At 39.8% G+C, this 20,278-nt stretch overlaps 1 protein-coding gene across 1 annotated transcript in view; it reads right to left on the bottom strand.

The window, feature by feature from the left end:
* Window positions 1-20,278, bottom strand: part of LOC117154461 (uncharacterized) — a 184,414-nt gene that overhangs the window by 134,770 nt on the left and 29,366 nt on the right. Inside the window, exon 2 of the mRNA XM_076625777.1 lies at window positions 3,158-3,233. The gene's annotated coding sequence lies outside the window, so the exon portion shown is untranslated. The remainder of the gene's footprint in view (window positions 1-3,157; window positions 3,234-20,278) is intronic.

The following is a 20,278-nucleotide window of genomic DNA, read 5'->3' as shown; positions in this document are numbered from 1 at the left end:
TGGAATATCGAGATGAAAGACGAGTTTTTCCCTCGTCTTTGAAAACACTACGCGTGTTTGACAGTTTAGCCGTTGTAGCATCGGATACTATCTCGGCTCTTATCAGGGTAAAAGTGGAGAGGATCGGGGCAAAGGCGGTTAAGAGAACACGACACCGGACAGAGGAAAACGGAGAATCGCAACGTGCAAGAGGAAGAGGGGTAGAGTTGGAAGGCATCGATGTTTACGGGGCTTAACGCGACCAGACATTGTCGAAACAGGTTGGCAACAATGCGCTTGTATTACGCGGCTCTCGTTATATCGGCGCCAACTCTTTTTGTTGGCAAGGATTAAGCAGGATCCTTCGCAGCGGGGGTGCACATCTCAGTTTTAACCGGAGAAAAGTGGAGCCGCCCACTTCCATTCTCCACAATACCTGAGACAATGCGTCCTCCTTGCTGTAAAAGCTCGTGCACGCAGGGTTTCGCGATCCTGTCACGGGATAACGCGTTCCTCGCGACCAACCTTTCACCGGATTCCAGTTTTCTTTCCTTTCTCCTCTCTATTTCGTGCTTTTTGTTCGGGTCGTGGTAAAAAGAAATCACACGGTGTTACTTTAACTACAAAATACGCTGTATGCTTTAAGGTTAAGCCAACAGTTTCTCTTCGGACCGGATCCGTTTCGTTTCATAATTTCAATAGCGAGCGACGTATCCGATGTATCGGAACAAGCAGAGAACAGTAAATTTCGCAACGATTTAACTCTTCGTGACGTTGCAAACGGACTCTTAAATTTGGGAAACTTTGAAAAATCTCTTAAGGGGGTGTTCTGAATTAGAATCTTCTAAAACAGCGTCCTTTTGTGGTTTTTTTTTTAGGAATGAAGTTATTGAATTTTGAGGTATGGTTTTATATATACTTAACGAATAGAAGAAATTTTTGTTTAAAGTAAAAAAAGGAATTGTAACAGATTTCTAAGCCCATTTCATGGGCAGCGAAAAAAGATTAGATTGTTATATATTTTTCTTCTGGATGAACTACAAAAAGGCAGAAAATAGTGTGAAATTAAAAATTTTGGCAGGTTTAAAGAAAAAATGTGTTTTATAAAAAGAAAAAATAAACTTCAAGGTACTCTAACAATTATTTAAATAATCTTTTTGACGAACTTTTTCAGTTCATCGAGAAGAAACATATATAATAATTTAATCCTTTTTTGGATTTTCGTTTCGGTCAAAAATTACGAGCTGGATCTTTCACGCCGATCGAAAGCTGCAGCCCATGAAACAGACTTAGAAATCTGTTACAATTTTCTTTTTTACTTTAAAAAAAATTCTTTCGTATTCGCTGAATATATATAAAACCATACCTCAAAGTTCAATAACTTCGTTTCTTTCTTTCCCCTCTAAAAAAAATCACAAAAGGACGCTGTTTTAGAACATTCTAATCCAGGACACCCTCTTAAACGTGTAACTGGAAAGGTACAACGTAGCAAAAGCTCCAATAAGCGCGGTAAGACCTCAGTCGTACGGATAATAGGAAAAGTTCTGTTAGTGTTCGTTAACCGCATAACAAAATTACAGAAAAATTTTGATGATGTATTAGGTTGTCCTAAAAGTGTCTTTCTTCTACAGACACGTCTTTTACAACGACGCATATTTATACAAACATGAAACCTAATCTATCGAACATTGTGATCTTTATTTTCATCGAACAAAATGGATCATACGTAATTCGATAAAACAATTTAAAACGACAAATGTGCGTCTATTAATTCCTTCTAAAACGAAAGACGCTTTTCGGGCGACCTAATAACATCGTAAATCTACTTAGGTTTCGTTAATTACTTAATCGGTTGAAAATTCGATTAACAGCTCCCGCGATATTTACGCTTCCGTTCACATTAAGATATAGTTGGAAAGATTATATCTTGCAATCATCCTTTTGTATAATAGTTACATATAAATTAACCTCGCTATATTTTCCGAATTTTTATATCCCAATTTTAACAAACAAAAGATTTCGATCGTTTTAATAAAGATTTTAGTATAAAATAAGTGATTACGCGTATGCAACGATTCTTTCATATTTCCCTCAAATTTAAAAAATCGTTCAATATACGATAGCAATATACGATTGGATTGAAAGTAATCCAAAGGTTATAGCAGGTTCATTAGCTTCTATGCAGTTTTTTTTTAAATACATATGATGACAGATAAAATTAACCTGGTCTTGGAATTTTTATATTCTAGTTTAACTTTCATTTTAACGAATGGAAAAACGTTTTTATTACTGCTTGAAGTATTATATTTTATATTATGAATATTACAAATAAGAAATTAATATGTTGAAAACTTTTATGAATCTTGTCTTACAAATGTAACATTAAGTTGTATGAAATGTAAAATTTGAAACATATAAGATGTTAGATACGTATATTTATACGTATATTATATACGTCATCTCGTAGAGTCAACGCAAATTTAAAGAAGTCTGCGTAATATTTTCACGGAATTGAATTATTAAGTTTGAATTATTAAATTGTGATGTTTCAAAATTTCGATACAAATTGCATTTTATTAGATATTATAATAAACAACTACTTTTTTAGAATGTCACTTGATTGGAACTAAATGACATTTTGGCATTAAAGTAATTCAGGTTTATAAGCACGTATCTATGTATATAAGCTGGATTCGTTCTTAAAATTTCCACAAAGAAACTTGTGTTAAAGTTGGAATAACACGGCACTGGAACAACGATGGAGACCGTACCGTGTCGCAAAATTTCGTCAGGTTTTCCGAGAGCTTAGCGCGGTAACGAAATGCAGCGTAGACACGAACGACTCGGTTAGGCTAGCGGAAATACGCTTGACCATGGCTGGTCAATTTGAAAAACGCTCAGCCACGCGCGCGGTAATTAGACGCGAGCAGGAAATAAGCTCGAGGCGAGCTGCGTGTCTTCCCGTGCGATTGTCAAACCGACTAATTGCTGTGTGACGACACCAATCACCGTGCACGATGTCTGTTGTTCGACGCTTTTCCTTCTTCTCGACTAGAGAAACGTTACGGCGCGAGTTTACACCGCATTAGCATAAAGCAGCGCGTGTCGCCTCGATTAAACTGGATTCGACGCGGCGGTATAGATAAGCGAAAGCAAAAGAGGAGGACGAGAGACTCACCGTTGCGGCTCAGGTGTCCCCGAATCGGGCTGAATGCACCTGCATGGTCGAGGTATCACGGCTCCGTGATCGGCATCTGCAAGCAAACGATATTCGATATTATTACGTGCCTGCAGGATCGTTTGAATATCATCGACTTATGCTCGCAATTTCCTCCTAAGCGGAAACCGTCAGCCGCGCACCGTCTTCGTTAACGAATCGATCCCTCGCCTTACTTTTGGATCGTAATCTGCATTAAAGCGGATTGGATTTGCGGAGATAGTCGAATAGAGAAACAGAGAGAGAGAGAGAGAGAGAGAGAGAGAGAGAGAGCTATCTAAGAGAAGCCATCGCTAGGAACGTCGTGGAGGTACGAAAAAGGCTCGGTGCCCGGCTCGTTTGGCGGCTAGATATCCGCGAAAAGAAAACGTCCGTGGAGCCTGGAGTTGCATCCTGTTATCGCGCCGCGCTTCCACCCCTCCCGTCGATCACGAAATTGCCCAAAGCGTTGCAATAAGCTATAAAGATACCGTGTTGGATACTGAGCCGTGCACGCGAGCCCTTCCTTATAAAGATATGTGTATCCTGCATCGAGAATAATTATATAGAGGAGGCCGGTGCACCGTCCGTGAACCGGCAGATTCGTAGCGTAGATGCACCCTCGATGCAACGTATTCCTGTACTTTTTTTTCTCTCTCTCTCTTCGTTTCATTCTTTTTTCTACTCTGCCTTTCTTTTTCTTCCTCTCTTCGCTCGCGCTTCTCCAACTTACGCGTGGACGTTTCTTTTTTTCTTCTTTTCTAACCCCGAAGCTTGCGCTGGATTTGTGGAAATTGAAATTCGTTAATTCGTTAAACGCGGAGGAAACAGGCTTCCGGTATAGCCACGTGCATCGCCATGGGACGTTCGTTTCATCGAGGGAACAAACGGACACGGATGGAGGAAGACGAACAGGTCTGGAAACGAGGACGAAATCAAAGGGACACGGTGGAGCGAAGCGCGAGAAGGAGAAACACGATTCGTTGAATGCTATCTATATTATCCGGCAGAGCAAGGGTTCAGCCCGGTCGCGGTGTTTGGCGTAGATCGAGATTATCTGCAGCGGTATCTGAGGCCGCGGTCGCCGAAAAGCAAAGGGTGGAGAGGGTTGAAAAGAGAGACAGAGGGCGAGATTATCGCCAGATACGTTTGTGAGCACGCACGTTTGCTCTCCAAATCTAATGTGACGTCTGCGTCACGTAGCTCTCCTCCTATTCGGTCCTTCCATTTCCCTCGGCCTCACACGACCAACCCCTATGTGGTAATCGCGGCGAATACACCGTTCAAATGTCGTGCGCGACCAGCTTTCTCCGCATGTGGGATCGGTAGGTTTTAAACGATCGTTGCATCTCCATCTTCCAAGGTAAATGTAAAACCTTGGTAAATATAGCGGTTCGTCAAAGTATTCGTACATTTGTGCACATCTTTTAGGAACACGTTGCGTGCGTTGTACGAAACATTCGTTGTATGAATTGAATTGGTATCGTAATAAAAAGATATTCAAATATCAATAGTGGTAAAATGGTAAAATGGTAAAACATCAATATTGGTAACATGTAAAACCTGTCGGGAAATGTACAGACGAGTTACTAGATATTTAGTGCAACGTGTTAGGTTTGTGGGAGGAAACATTTTGGAATTTTATTAGTATCGTAATAAAAAGATATTCAACTATCAATAGTGGTAAAATGGTAAAATGGTAAAACATCAATATTGGTAACATGTAAAACCTGTCGGGAAATGTACAGACGAGTTACCATATATTTAGTGCAACGTGTTAGGTGTGTTGCAGGAAACATTTTGGAATTTCATTAGTATCATAATGATATTCATCTATCAATTATGATAAAATGGTAAAATGGTAAAATGGTAAAACATCAACATTGGTAAAATGTGAAACGTGTAGGGAAATGTACAGACGAGTTGCTAGATATTTAGTACAACGTGTTAGGTGTGTGAGAGGAAACATTTTGGAATTTTATTGGTATCGTAATGACATTCATCTATCAATTATGATAAAATGGTAAAATGGTAAAACATCAACATTGGTAAAATGTGAAACGTGTCGGGAAATATACGGACGAGTTACTAAATATTTAGTACAATATGTTAGGTGTGTTGCAGGAAACATTTTGGAATTTCATTAGTATCATAATGATATTCAACTATCAATCGTGGTTATATCGGTAAAATGTGAAACGAGTGGGAAAAATATATAAACGAGTTAAGCATTACAGCTACATACACAGGTGTTTCGTAGTCTCTTGGGGACCCGCCTTGGCGATGGATTTTCCAGAAGGAAACAACTGAAAAAGTTGCTGTAAACGCAACGCCCAATTTGACCTTGTTTTCCAGTTACAGTTTCTTCTTTAAGAAGCTACAGTCGTGTCACAATATCATTCGTACAGCCTTTAAAGCTAATAATTTTTCAAAAATTAGATCAAACAATTGGATCGAACGATTTGAGCTTTTTGGCCGAAAAGACTGGTTCATTGAATAACGCGTAAAAGATATTTAGAGGAAATTGACATAGATAGGAACAGAGATAGCAAACTTCAGCTTGTACGACTTTCTTACTTGTTTAAAAATCGAATACTTTCGTGACTGACTGTATATCCGCATACTTTCTCAGGACGTGTCGAAAACGACCTCCTTACATCCGAGCACAAACCTGGAGACGTTTTACCATCGACCGTCTTACCCTTTTCATTCCTCAGGGTATTATCCTAATTTCCTGAGAGGCCTGTTCACTTCTTTCGAAAGTTATTTCTACGCTGTTAACGAGCAAATTACTGCATCTTGAAATTTCCTATAGCTCGAAAACAAAGTCGAATAGGACATACGTTCATTTTCTTTTTATTCGTTTTATTTCTTATTAGTTGAATGTCATTACGATATTAATGAAATTCCAAAATGTTTCCTGCAACACGCCTAACACGTTGCACTAAATATCTAGTAACTCGTCTGTAAACTTCCCGACAGGATTCACATTTTTCTAATATTGATGTTTTACCATTTTACCATTTTACCATTTTACCATTTTACCATTTTACCGCTATTGACAGTTGAATGTCATTACGATACTAATGAAATTCCAAAATGTTTCCTGCAACACACCTAACACGTTAGACTAAATATGTAGTAACTCGTCGATACATTTCCCGACACTTTTCACATTTATAGAATTCACCCCGATGCTACACGACACTCTGTACATTTTGCAGAGATCGCCAAGTGTGTTAACGAGCGATCATCTACGATGACATTAAGACGTCTCGATATTCGATAGGGTCGTTTTAAAAATTTTTAAATTACATGCTTAACGCGAGTCTATTCCTACTGTATACTAATTTTTTACTATACAGGCTGAGTCATCTAAGAGTCGTAGACCGAAATATTTCCAATGCTATCATTTATCATGGGACAATGTTTCGGATAAAAGTTGAATGGCTTCAAGGGGGGGCACGTTTCCACGTAACGACGTTAGTTGTATAGGTGTGCGCGTAAAGGTCACGCGGAGGGTACATTCCCTTTTTTCAATGGAATCGACGAGGAAAGACGCGAGACATTAATTTTACATTTGTTCCTCTTGCCTTTCGTGCGATAAATTTTACAAACTAAAAATCAAAATATCTACCGAACCAATAATTTTTCGACTTAAATAGCTTGATCATTTTCTGCTGAGAATCTCGAGTTCCATCGATTAATATATTTAAAGACTGTACTTCGCGTGATCTTTATCCAACGTCAAAACGTGTCCCTTCTGAAGCCATTCAACTTTCACCTGAAATATTTTCCCATACAATTAACGATAAATAATTATTGAAAATATTTCAGCTGAAACTTTCAGGTGACTCAGTCCGCATATAAATTTACAGCAAACTTCTTGCAACTTGCACAAATATCTTCAAACTGAATTTAAATTTTGCCAATACGATAGTCTGATAACAATGGCAGAGAAATATGAAAATGTTTCAAGCACTTGACAATTTGCTACGCAAAATGTACGAATACTTTTGTTAGCTATAATATTTTTGGCGTACGTGAAACATTTACTGCGTTGAGAATGTGACGAGATTGGAAAGTTACAAAAGTGCCGAGACTCAAGGTGCTCCTTAATCTCTCTACTGTTTCGATCCATGGAAACTATGGGTAAATGGTAGATTTGGGAAAACACTGAGTGCATCTTAAAGCAACACGATCAGCCTCTTTAATAGCGGTCAAATCCGGGCCCGTTACCTGAAAGTAGAGCGGATTTTGAAGGCCGGAAGGGAGCCCGACGAGATTTGCCAGTTGGCACCTGACTACCTAGCCTCGTTCTTTCTCCGTTTCGACGGAACAAATTGCGTTAACGACCCGATGATGATAATCGTTCACAAAGCCAGCCACTCTACGTCCTTGTTTATCTATTTATTTTACTTATTTACCAATTTACGAGCATTAGTCCGCTGTTACAAAAAGATAGAAAAATCAACTGTTACGTTAAATACGTCGGTAAGAGAAGAAACAAGAAACCGTGATATGAATTTATCTATCTATCTGTTTTATCCTAAAATTGCTGCAAACTTCGTGAAAAAAATGTCAACTTTCTATTTGTAATTTAATTTGCGATTTAGATCCTAGATTATTCTTCCGTTTTAATTCATTGAAATTTCCATAATAAATGACATTGCAGAATTTCATTTATTTACCAATTTACGTGCATTAGTCCGCTGTTACAAAAAGATAGAAAAATCAATTGTTACGTTAAATACGTCGGTAAGAGAAGAAACAAGAAACCGTGATATGAATTTATCTATCTATCTGTTTTATCCTAAAATTGGTGCAAACCTGGTGAAAAAAATGTCAACTTTCTATTTGTAATTTCATTTGCGATTTAAATCTTGGAATATTCTTCCGTTTTAATTCATTGAAATTTCCATAATAAATGGCATTGCAAAATTTCACTTATTTACCAATTTACGAGCATTAGCCTGCTGTTACAAAAAAATAGAAAAATCAACTGTTATGTTAAATACGTCGGTAAGAGAAGAAACAAGAAACCGCGATATGAATTTATCTATCTATCTGTTTTATCCTAAAATTGCTGCAAACTTCGTGAAAAAAATGTCAACTTTCTATTTGTAATTTAATTTGCGATTTAAATCTTGGAATATTCTTCTGTTTCAATCGACTAAAATTTCAATAATAAATAGCATTGCAAAATTTCACTTATTTACCAATTTACGAGCATTAGTCCGCTGTTACAAAAAGATAGAAAAATCAACTGTTACGTTAAATACGTCGGTAAGAGAAGAAACAAGAAACCGTGATATGAATTTATCTATCTGTTTTATCCTAAAATTGGTGCAAACCTCGTGAAAAAAATGTCAACTTTCTATTTGTAATTTTATTTGCGATTTAAATCTTGGAATATTCTTCTGTTTTAATCGACTGAAATTTCGATAATAAATAGCATTGCAAAATTTCACTTATTTACCAATTTACGAGCATTAGCCTGCTGTTACAAAAAGATAGAAAAATCAACTGTTACGTTAAATACGTCGGTAAAAAAAGAAACAAGAAACAGCGATATGAATTTATCTATCTGTTTTATCCTAAAATTGGTGCAAACCTGGTGAAAAAAATGTCAACTTTCTATTTGTAATTTAATTTGCGATTTAAATCTTGGAATATTCTTCCGTTTTAATTCATTGAAATTTCCATAATAAATGGCATTGCAGAATTTCACTTATTTACCAATTTACGAGCATTAGTCCGCTGTTACAAAAAGATAGAAAAATCAACTGTTACGTTAAATACGTCGGTAAAAGAAGAAACAAAAGAAGCCGCGATATGAATTTATCTATCTGTTTTATCCTAAAATTGGTGCAAACCTGGTGAAAAAAATGTCAACTTTCTATTTGTAATTTCATTTGCGATCTAAATCTTGGAATATTCTTCTGTTTTAATCGACTGAAATTTCGATAATAAATGACATTGTAGAATGGTTTATTTCGAAAGCGACGCAAGTCCATTTCCCGTAATCTGTATAGTCTGTCGAAACAGTCGAGCTTCAATAATCGAAACCAGGTGATATTGAAATTTAGTAACAGTGTTTTGGTTCTTCCGCTCCTATTTATAAACAAAAGTAGATTGAAGCATAAAACGTAGATTTTCAGCGATTAAAGTTTAACGAACGCTACTCACTAATTTCGAAAGTAGCGTGTAAGTCTGTTCGCGTCCTTGAAAACAGATATTGGTCTAATTAATCGTCGAAAATACTATTTGTGTAATGAATTCACGTTTGCTTAAACGCATTGCAGGGACGTGGTCGAGCTAAGTAGACGTCGTCAGGACTTTTCGGCCGATGGAAACGCGAACGCTTGAACATTTCGAAACCGAGGAAAACGCACTCAAACTGCGTCTGTTTCATTCGTTCCATTTATTGTCGAAATTTCGATCGATTAGAACGAACAAAAATATTCCAACGCTTGAACCGTAAATCGTTAACAATCTAAAAATTCGCGTCAACGTACGTGTGAATTTTCCCAAAAAAATAAACCTACACCGCTTTCCATATGACAACTCATCAAGCGTTAAATAACCGCAAAACTGACCGCCCGAACTTATTTGTAAGAAGAAGCAGACAGAAGATCGACTCGGTCTGAAATACCATTTACTTACGTAATTGCACATTCTGCTGACTGGCTAAGTCTGACATCAGTCACGAAGCCGAGAACATGGAAGACCGGACTATTGCGTAAAGAACGCGAACGACCATTGAAACGAACAAGCCCAAGTTGTCGAAGTTCCATAAAGAATTTTTTCAGCGAAAGGATTTCCCAAAATCTCAGGCCATCGAAAGCCACGTTCGAGACACTCGGTCGCCTCCGATGACTGAGAATTGTCAAACACGTAGAAATTTTGACATTACTACGAGACGTTATCATCGAGTGGCACTTGCGTACGTGAGAATGAAAGTCGATTTACAATGGAAAATGACGAATAAAATCGCATTATCAAAATCGTCGCGTATCTTGTTCTATTGAAACGTCTCAGGACAATCACCGATTTCGCCAAACTGTTAAGTAGATGATATTATTATTATTATTTATTTTAGTCCGTGCCTTTCGGCTTTGCACGACTTCCAGATTACATCTCTTACATTGTCTTTACTTATAAGTAGATGATACATTTATACTGTACGTGAGAAAGCGAGCGTCGAAGGACGTCCAGGTCTCAATTGAGACAAAAGCGATTAAAAGCGGTCGGAAGTTATTTAAAAGCCATTAGAAGCGATTAGAATCATCGGAAGAAAAGAAAGGAGTAAACGAGATTTTAAACTGTTTGTTCTTCCAAATCTTCTCTATACCTTAACACAAACGTATCCCTTTCTGTCCGATAGTAAACTCATTCCTCGAGATACTATGAATTGGTTACTTGTGTCACGTACCCACGTGCACGTTAACGATGCAAAAATTCGCGCCACAGCCAAGTACAGGTTCGTCAGAGTGACGAACCGTGGCACGTTCGATAATCGAAGGTGTTGCTGCGACACGTGTGCGTCTTGCAGCCGCTTGTTCTTACTTGCGTCCTTGAGTCGATCGATTCCTCGAACGAGAGACGCGCCAGTGACGAATATCGCTGGCAATCCGTGCTTACGAAGCCCAACCAGTGTCCCGATTCGATGTCAGCTCTAGGAATTAACGTATCAGGCTGGTGGAATTTAATTAACGCGATCTTGACCCGACAGACACCTCGACTCGCTCGTTAATTGATTTACGAGCACCCACTCGCGGTCTTCGTCAACCTGGCATACTTGGCCACCAACGATCTTCGTTCTTTACCATTTTTTACCGCGCGCCAGAGATTTAACGATTTGCTGGGCTTAAGTCTCGTTCGACTATGGGTTCACTGAGCGACCAGGCTTCGCGTTATTCTTTGATAAAGTCTCCGGTTGCAATGGCCGCCGTGTGATAACTCGAAATTAAAGCGTTTCTGATACCAGATTTACGAGCATCGAACTGAGAGCGCGTCGTTTGCGCCTGTCCACCGTGTAGCGGTACATGTGTAGAGGACAATTCAAATGATGTTGTTGTTTTGCCTCGGAGTATCAAGATCGTTAGGATACATGTAATGCAAGTGTTGCGTTCTATTTAGTTGCCGACGAGAAGGTAGCGTTAACTGACGTTTAATGCAAGTGGCAATAAGCTCCACTTTCGGCTAACCTGCTATGTGCGGGAATACTGGCACGGGAGAGGATTAAAGTTGTTCGAAGGTACATTTACAATGTGTAATAATTTATTCAAATCTTACCCGATTTCGATATTGACAATTGATTGACAAATTGACGGATATAAAATTCCTCGGTTGGCAAAGTGGTAATTCTTCGATTGACAAAATGGTAATTCTTTGATTGACAAAATGGTAATTCTTCGGTTAACAAGATGATGATTCTTCGGTTGACAAAATGGTAATTCTTCGGTTGACAAAATGGTAATACTTCGATTGACAAAATGGTAATTCTTCGATTGACAAAATCATGATTCTTCGGTTGACAAAATCATGATTCTTCGGTTGACAAAATGGTAATACTTCGGTTGACAAAATGTAATTCTTCGGTTGACAAAATGGTGATTCTTCGGTTGACAAAATGGTAATTCTTCGGTTGACAAAATGGTAATTCTTTGGTTAACAAAATGGTAATTCTTCGGTTGACAAAATGGTAATTCTTCGATTGACAAAATCATGATTCTTCGGTTGATAAAATGGTGATTCTTCGGTTGAAAAAATGGTAATTCTTCGGTTGAAAAAATGGTAATTCTTCTAATTAAGAATCAGTTCGGCGTTTTTGTTTCAGATGACCAGAAGGGTTGAAATCATGCACGCCAGGACACCCTTCTTTTTTGGACCACCCACTTTGCCAGCTCATAACTTTGCGAATTTTGAGTTTTTCTTTCGGTTAATTTTTTATGTAATCTTAAAATATCAATAAACGAATGATAAAAAAATGGATAGTAAAAATATTTTTTGTTTCGTTTGTACAGAGCTTCAATAACAGTCCGAAATTCATGCCTCTAGACTAGAATACCCCCTTAAGTAGGGTCATGATGCAAATGTGTTAAATATATTCGACGGTTTCAACAACGAGCAATAACATTTAATAAATCGCACGATCAAACATCCTCTATACACGTCCTGTACAACCGTATTACTACAAATTTACCATAAATTTTCCTTTCTTGCCATCGTCGATTGGTGAAAAGTCAATCGCTCGTCTTGTCACCGATAGAATCGATCGGAGCAAGATATTAAAATTATTGAGATATGTATAATTTTATTTGCTAGACTAGGTTAGCTGCGTAGTAGTGATACTTGTATGTGAATATCAGTGTGTGGAAGTACGTGTGTGCGCGGCGTCTGGAAAACAAATGAATGTAAACTGTTCAGTTAACAGTCTGATATGAAAGAAAGTGCTGAGACGCGTGCAAGTGCGTATCGATGAATATCTTTGAAATCGTCCATCAAATAAATATATAACTATTCTAATGTTAATTCTACGTGTAAATTTAGTGTTCCTATACCATTATTTCGGCTATTACGATCCAAAATTCTCAACACACCTAATAATATTTGATAGAGTTTATGACCGGATTAGAGTTAAGACTGGGAACGTGTTTAGTTAACTTGCGTGCGGTTGCTCTGTGTGCAAAAAAGTGACTTATAACGTCGAATACACAAGAGAAAAGGATGAAAATTTTCGTTGAAACTGCTTGTTAACCCTTTGCACTCCTGTGTCGAGTGTTTCTCGACATTAATTTTTATCTCGGGAGCTCCTTTATCGAATCTCACTCGACGTTCTTTCGTGTCCACCAATTTTTGTGAAACGTGCGAAAGCAAAGCAGGATTGGAAATTGTTTCAAGATATATGATACACTTAAAAATTACAAAATACAACAATAGTATAAAACTGATATTTAAGTGAATTTCTTTCTTCCTCTATTTATTTGAATTGTCTTATTTCTTAGTTAAAGTAAATTTTAAACAAAACACTTAAAAGCTGCTGGCAACGAAATTGATATAAAACTCGCAGTGCAAGTGTGTATCGATGAATATCTTTGAAATCGTTCATCAAATAAATAAATAACTATTCTAATACAAATTCTATGCGTAAATTTAGTCTTCCTATGCCATTATTTCGGTTATTAAGATCCAAAGTTCTCAAGAAAAATACGGTGGATCGAGCGCGCCAACCAACGATCCATTTGAATTTGTAAGCGAGCTCGGTGCACGGTGCGTTATCACGCAGGCTGCGTTTCCTACGTAATATCGATGCGGTTGGCCGATGAGGGAATTTCACGCTCAGCGCTTCGCCCTTGATAATACGAACAGGCGAATCGGAACTGGTCTTCGATACCGCGGAGAAATCGCGTCTCGTAAATTTCGTTCGATCGCCAACAATCTTTCGAGATTTCGTAAACGGTCGTGCGAGTGTCCGCGACAAAATTCGTGGCGAAACCAAAACAACAATCGCGATCGCGATATCGTTCGCTCGTGCAGGTTTCAGTTGGGAAAGCGCCCGACGATTCTACAGCGACCGGTAAACTTTCCTTTACGTTCATATGTAGGCTGAGCCAGCTAAAACGGAAGATGCAAATGTGTCTGCTACTTTGAAAGACAGGAAAAAATGTCAGAGAGGAACTTTGTGCAGTTCAATGGGACGAATATGACGATACCGACTGATGGCCCGGTTCACGTTATCTTCCAGGTCTTGCAAAGGTCGTCGATGGTTTTTTAAATGTTCTAGGAATCTTTGAATTCATTTGGTAGCAGCTGACGTAAAGACTAGCTCAACGATGTAGGATATTACGACAGAAATCTGTGCACGATCGAACGAAAATATCGACGATGCAAAGTTTGCGTTCCCCGGTCGTTAGGTTTCGTTCGTGTCAACAGCGAAAGGCGATCTCTATACGTGTACCAACACGATTATCGATGAACTACAGGTATACGCAAGATTTCATCGTCGTCGAATCATCGCGACAACGTATCAGTTCATCGATGTACTTTCGATAACGCATGGAGGAAACGTTGTCGGTGCAAACAGGCGCAACTCCTGCAACACGTTGGCGACTTTCGCGACAATTTGGAAATCAGCATCTAATCGTCTCCTCCTTCGAGCGACGCGCCGTTAAGCATAAGATACATCCGATACATTGCCACGATAATTCGACGACGATACACGTACACTGGAGGCGAGCTGATCGCACATTGTCGGTTCTCAATTAGAAGCCGGCGAAGCGATTAGCGGCGCGAGCCAGCCGTGACAAGCGAACCTACGTACGTTGCAACAACTTTATGGCACGCTCTAAGCGCAGTGTCGTGAATTCCAAGCGTCGCTACGAACAAATAAATTACGTATTGTTCTTTCTTTTTGTTAAGTCGACCCGCTAGGTTCAACACGTTCACACGGAAAGAAGAAACGAAAGACTCGATCGCGAGCTTCGACTAGGAAAGAAGAAACGAAGGATTCGATCGCGAGCTTCGACCCAAAAGAAGAAACGAAAGACTCGATCTTCATCTGAAAAGAAGAAACGAAAGACTCGATTTTCATCTGAAAAGAAGAAACGAAAGACTAGATCGCGAGCTTCGACTAGAAAAGAAGAAACGAAGGATTCGATCGCGAGCTTCGACCCAAAAGAAGAAACGAAAGACTCGATCTTCATCTGAAAAGAAGAAACGAAAGACTCGATCTTCATCTGAAAAGAAGAAACGAAAGACTCGATCGTGAGCTTCGACCGAGAAGAAGAAACGAAGGATTCGATCTCAAATTTCGACCGAAAAGAAGAAACGAAGGATTCGATCGTGAGTTTCGACCGAGAAGAAGAAACGAAGGATTCGATCGCGAGTTTCGACCGAGAAGAAGAAACGAAGGATTCGATCTCAAATTTCGACCAAAAAGAAGAAACGAAGGATTCGATCGCGAGTTTCGACCGAAAAGAAGAAACGAAGGATTCGATCGCGAGCTTCGACGAAAAGAAGAAACGAAAGACTCGATCTTCATCTGAAAAGAAGAAACGAAAGACTCGATCGCGAGCTTCGATTAGAAAAGAAGAAACGAAGGATTCGATCGCGAGTTTCGACTAGAAAAGAAGAAACGAAAGACTCGATCGCGAGCTTCGACGAAAAGAAGAAACGAAAGACTCGATCGCGAGTTTCGACCGAGAAGAAGAAACGAAGGATTCGATCTCAAATTTCGACCGAAAAGAAGAAACGAAGGATTCGATCGCGAGTTTCGACCGAAAAGAAGAAACGAAGGATTCGATCGCGAGTTTCGACCGAAAAGAAGAAACGAAGGGTTCGATCGCGAGCTTCGACTAGAAAAGAAGAAACGAAAGACTCGATCTTCATCTGAAAAGAAGAAACGAAAGACTCGATCTTCATCTGAAAAGAAGAAACGAAAGACTAGATCGCGAGCTTCGACTAGAAAAGAAGAGACGAAGGATTCGATCGCGAGCTTCGACCGAGAAGAAGAAACGAAGGATTCGATCTCAAATTTCGACCGAAAAGAAGAAACGAAGGATTCGATCGCGAGTTTCGACCGAAAAGAAGAAACGAAGGATTCGATCGCGAGCTTCGACGAAAAGAAGAAACGAAAGACTCGATCTTCATCTGAAAAGAAGAAACGAAAGACTCGATCGCGAGCTTCGATTAGAAAAGAAGAAACGAAGGATTCGATCGCGAGTTTCGACTAGAAAAGAAGAAACGAAAGACTCGATCGCGAGCTTCGACGAAAAGAAGAAACGAAAGACTCGATCGCGAGTTTCGACCGAGAAGAAGAAACGAAGGATTCGATCTCAAATTTCGACCGAAAAGAAGAAACGAAGGATTCGATCGCGAGTTTCGACCGAAAAGAAGAAACGAAGGATTCGATCGCGATGCGTTCTCGATGGCCGAAGTTCCAGGAACACGAGAACAGGCAAAAAGAGAAAAGGCGAGGCCCGGTGCCGCGAATCCGGCGCGGGAATCTCGATTCCAGCAATTAATTACGACGTAGCGAGACGCGACACTTCATCGACGTCCTGTCAGCGATTCTTTCCGGCTCGGTCGACGCCAATTGCGCGTTAAGCGGAGGGCCTTGTTTTTTCTCAGCAGGAGCAAGCAGCGCTTCTTAGGATCGTCTGGTTATGCACGCGTCGGCGGACCGCGTGCATGCAGCTTCCTTTGCGCATGTTCCCGGAACACGCCCTCCGGTTCCTTCTTCATTTTCTTCCCTTTTGCCCCTCGTAAATGGAACGTGCACTGGTATCGTGGGTGGTAGCGCGAGGATCGAACCGCGTTTCGGAGGTCGACGCGAACTTGGCCGATTCCATCTATTTTGAAAAAAAAAAATAAAAAGGCAGAGCTGTGCGCGTTTTCGATCGGAACGACGCGAGACAAAAACGAGCCGAGGTCTGCTGTCGGTTTTCGAGAACCGATTTTACGACGGGCGCCATGAGTGGCGGCGCCTGGTCGACTGCACGGCCGGGACCGAAACCGATTGAACGACGCATCGGTGACTTTTCGACCTAAACGGCCCGGCCAATTGCATCGTTAACGGTAACGACGGTATTGCCTCGACCAACGACGCTTGTAAATTATCTGCTTTACATGGAAATGACGTATCCTCCGCTTTCACGAGCGATCGATTTACGACTCGAGCGGATGTAGGGTAATCGCGAGCGCACTCTCCTCCTTGCCATTCTAAGAATCTTCGGCGAATATGAAATTCTAACGAGTACAGACACTGTTTGTTAGACATTTATGAGAAATTTAAGGGCGGCAGAATGCACAGAACGCGCGTGATTTGGGAAATAAAATTATATCCACATGGCAAATTACAGCAGGTAAAAGAAACGTCTACGTAGGTTGCTCGTTACTTTTCTCGTGGTCCTAGAAATATGAATGTAGCGGTTTAATTATGAAGTATCGTCCAGTAAGCCCTAAGGTATCGTAAAACCGCGGTTATTAACACATTGTCGACCGACCACGAGATAACTCGTATTTTCATGGCCAAACATTGCCGACCGGCCACGAGTTAACTCGTGATGCGCTTTTCTCGCATCAGCGTCGTTTTCTCAGTGCGCTATTGGAGATGATACAGCGCAATTGTTGGTCAGCATACCTGAAGCTGTGTCTCTCGCTTGTAAAACCCGTCAAGTTGCGTCCTTTGTTGCGGAAAAATTTCAACGATGACGGAACGTAGCAACGAAGAATCTTTCAATGAATTATACGCAGGTGTTTTATCCGATAGTCCGAGTGATTGTGAGTCAAATTGTGGTGGCTTGGAAAACGATACTGTATCAGAAGATAGTGAATCCGATATTAGGCCAGCAAAATATCATTAAACCTACGCGCATATTACAATGCAATGAGCACATGAAAGGGGTAGATCGTGCAGACCAGTTTCTGGCGAACAGCAGTATTTTACGAAAAACTTTAAAGTGATGCAAAAAATTAGCATTTTTTTCTGATAAACTGCACCTTGTTCAATGCGTATAAAATGTACTGTACCAATCTGCCAGAAAATAAAACAAGATACAAAATATTTCTAGAATGGATAACTGTTGATTCTAAAGAATGCAGCACTGCACCTGACAATTCTCGAATTTCTAAAACAGCTCTTTATAATGATGCACCTGCAACTAAGAGACCACTTGTTAACACTTTGACTGCCACGTCGAAATCACACGTTTTGCTGAAGACACCGCGGGAGTGTTTCTATTACTCGAAGCATATAATGGCAAAATAATAATAAATTGACGATATAAGACAACATTCTTCCCCAATGGACCGTTTATCTTGTTGATGGTCACGGGTGACCATCGTGGCGCCTTGGTAACAGTCGACAGCGACATATTGTAACAAGGCTTCGTTTATTTCAACAAACCATTCGCACTTGTTATTTCGTCGTACGCAAAACGTGCAGAATATATCGTTGAAACGTGTAGAAGATATTAGTGAACAGTATTACGATTATTTTTATGATTTCGACGAAACGTTCGGCTGAAATGGTAGAGGTAAAAAAAATTATGCTTCTGATAAAGCAATGGTAGTGGTAGATCACAAGAGAGGAAAATGTGCTGTAGATTTATCAGATCAAATGATAGCATATTCTACACCATATAGAAGAACCTCAGGTGGTATATAAAATTAGCTTTAGAGTTATTGTTAAATACATCAATTTCAAACGCCATGATACTCTATAAACAAGCAACAAAAACAAAAATCGAGGTATCAGATTTTAGAATGGCACTGGCAATGCACCTTACACAGTGCCATTTTCCGGAGCCGTGAAATATACTTATTCGACAAAGATCGCGACACGAAATGCAGAAGAAAGAAGGGCAAGCGTACCTGGCACGAAAATTTTGCAGAGAGTGGTATAAAAAAAATGTTAAACGTTTAGGATCAAAAATTGCTAAGGTGACCACCTATCGTCCAGATTGTATCGACGAGCCACATTTATGTTTGAAGAGTTTTAACACAGTGCACCGTTAGACGCAAGCTTTCTTCTCATTTTTTTTTTTTTTTTTTTTTTGATCGATGTTCTAATAAAAATGTTTAACGGGGCACTTTTTGTTTCAAAGTATCTTCTATTTGTCGGTTATATTCAAAATGCCCTGACTGTCAATTTTCATACAATTTTTACAATCGTAAGCAGTTGAAGCGATGACCACCGTGGCGTGACAGCAGAAACTGCGATGGGTCATATATGGCCCACGTGGCAGTCAAAGTATGCTGTTTGAGAGGAAAACGCAGCGAAACTAAATATATTTGCAAAAGCTGTTGTGTACCGTTACGCGCAGGTGATTGTTACACTGTTTACTATAGGAAAATGAAATAAAAGTCGAATGATAAATAAAATTTGTTAAAGTTCATTTATATTGTTTTACTTGCACATCCAATTGCGAAATAATAGTCAGCAAAATTGCAGGTAAACAATGTGTTAACGGTGAAGTTAGGCGAATTGTAACTTTCCTCTCTTTGTTCGTCAAATGCAAAAATTCGAGCGTTATTTTGTAAAAGTGACTCGATATTCGCACAGATTGCCGATACGTGTCGCCCAAATTGTCAATTAGTAGCGATACAACGCGAGAACTTGAGGTGAAATACGACGATGCAAATATTCCATGAAATATGTTTCCAATCATAGTAAGGTAACTTGGCTGCGAAACAAAGCAGAATGCACCGAAGATATTCGAACGAATGGAACGTATATCGCGTGCATCTACGTTCCTCGCAACTGTGCCATCGTATTTGAAACTAACGATCGTACGTAGAATTTTTATACTTTCGTAATTTCGCATACCCGAAGGTGTATATATAAATTTGATACACTTTGACCGCAACCTCCTTTCGTAAATTCGCCTAAATTCCAGCCAGAAGAAATAAATATGGTAAGGAGCGTTCGATAAATCAGCGTGGCAGCCGAGTCGGCGGAAAAATTTCACAATAAGTTGCCGCGGAGCCGCGTGTACCTGGCCGGCTGTAAATCAGATAAATCCGTTTCCGTGTTATCTAGCGGGCTTTTCAAAAATACATTTTTTACACTTCGTATATTTACAATCGGCAGATGATCTCGAATTAACGCGGCCCATAAATCAGTATTAGTTCGTACGGCCGCAAAAACAAAACAGAAAAAAAAAAAACACACACACACGCACGCACGCACGCACGCACGCACAAAAGAAAGGAAAGAGAGTGGCGCGTGTACACGCAGCAGGGTAAAAAAAAAAAAAAAAAAAAACTGTGATCGAGATTAATTCCGCGCACCCGTTCGACGACAGTCGAGTTTTTATAAGCCGCTGCATAATGCCGATAACTTATCGGATTGGTATCGCGAACCGATACCCACCCCCGTTGTTTCAACGACCACAACCCGCTGCGGAAAAAAAGTATATATTATTTTCAATATCCCGCCGCTTTTTCTCCTCTCGAAATCGCCAGCTTTCCATGCATTTTCCGCGACAGGGACGAGAGAGCGGCTGCAATCGATCCGCTCTGTCCAACACGTTTAATCGGCAGGAAGACGCGCGCGGACAGAGGAAACCGGAGCAACGACGTGACCGTGGTCCCGAC

This window comes from Bombus vancouverensis, chromosome 16, assembly GCF_051014615.1.
Source record: "Bombus vancouverensis nearcticus chromosome 16, iyBomVanc1_principal, whole genome shotgun sequence".
Lineage (NCBI taxonomy): Eukaryota > Metazoa > Arthropoda > Insecta > Hymenoptera > Apidae > Bombus > Bombus vancouverensis.
This window is presented reverse-complemented; position numbering and strand designations above follow the sequence as displayed.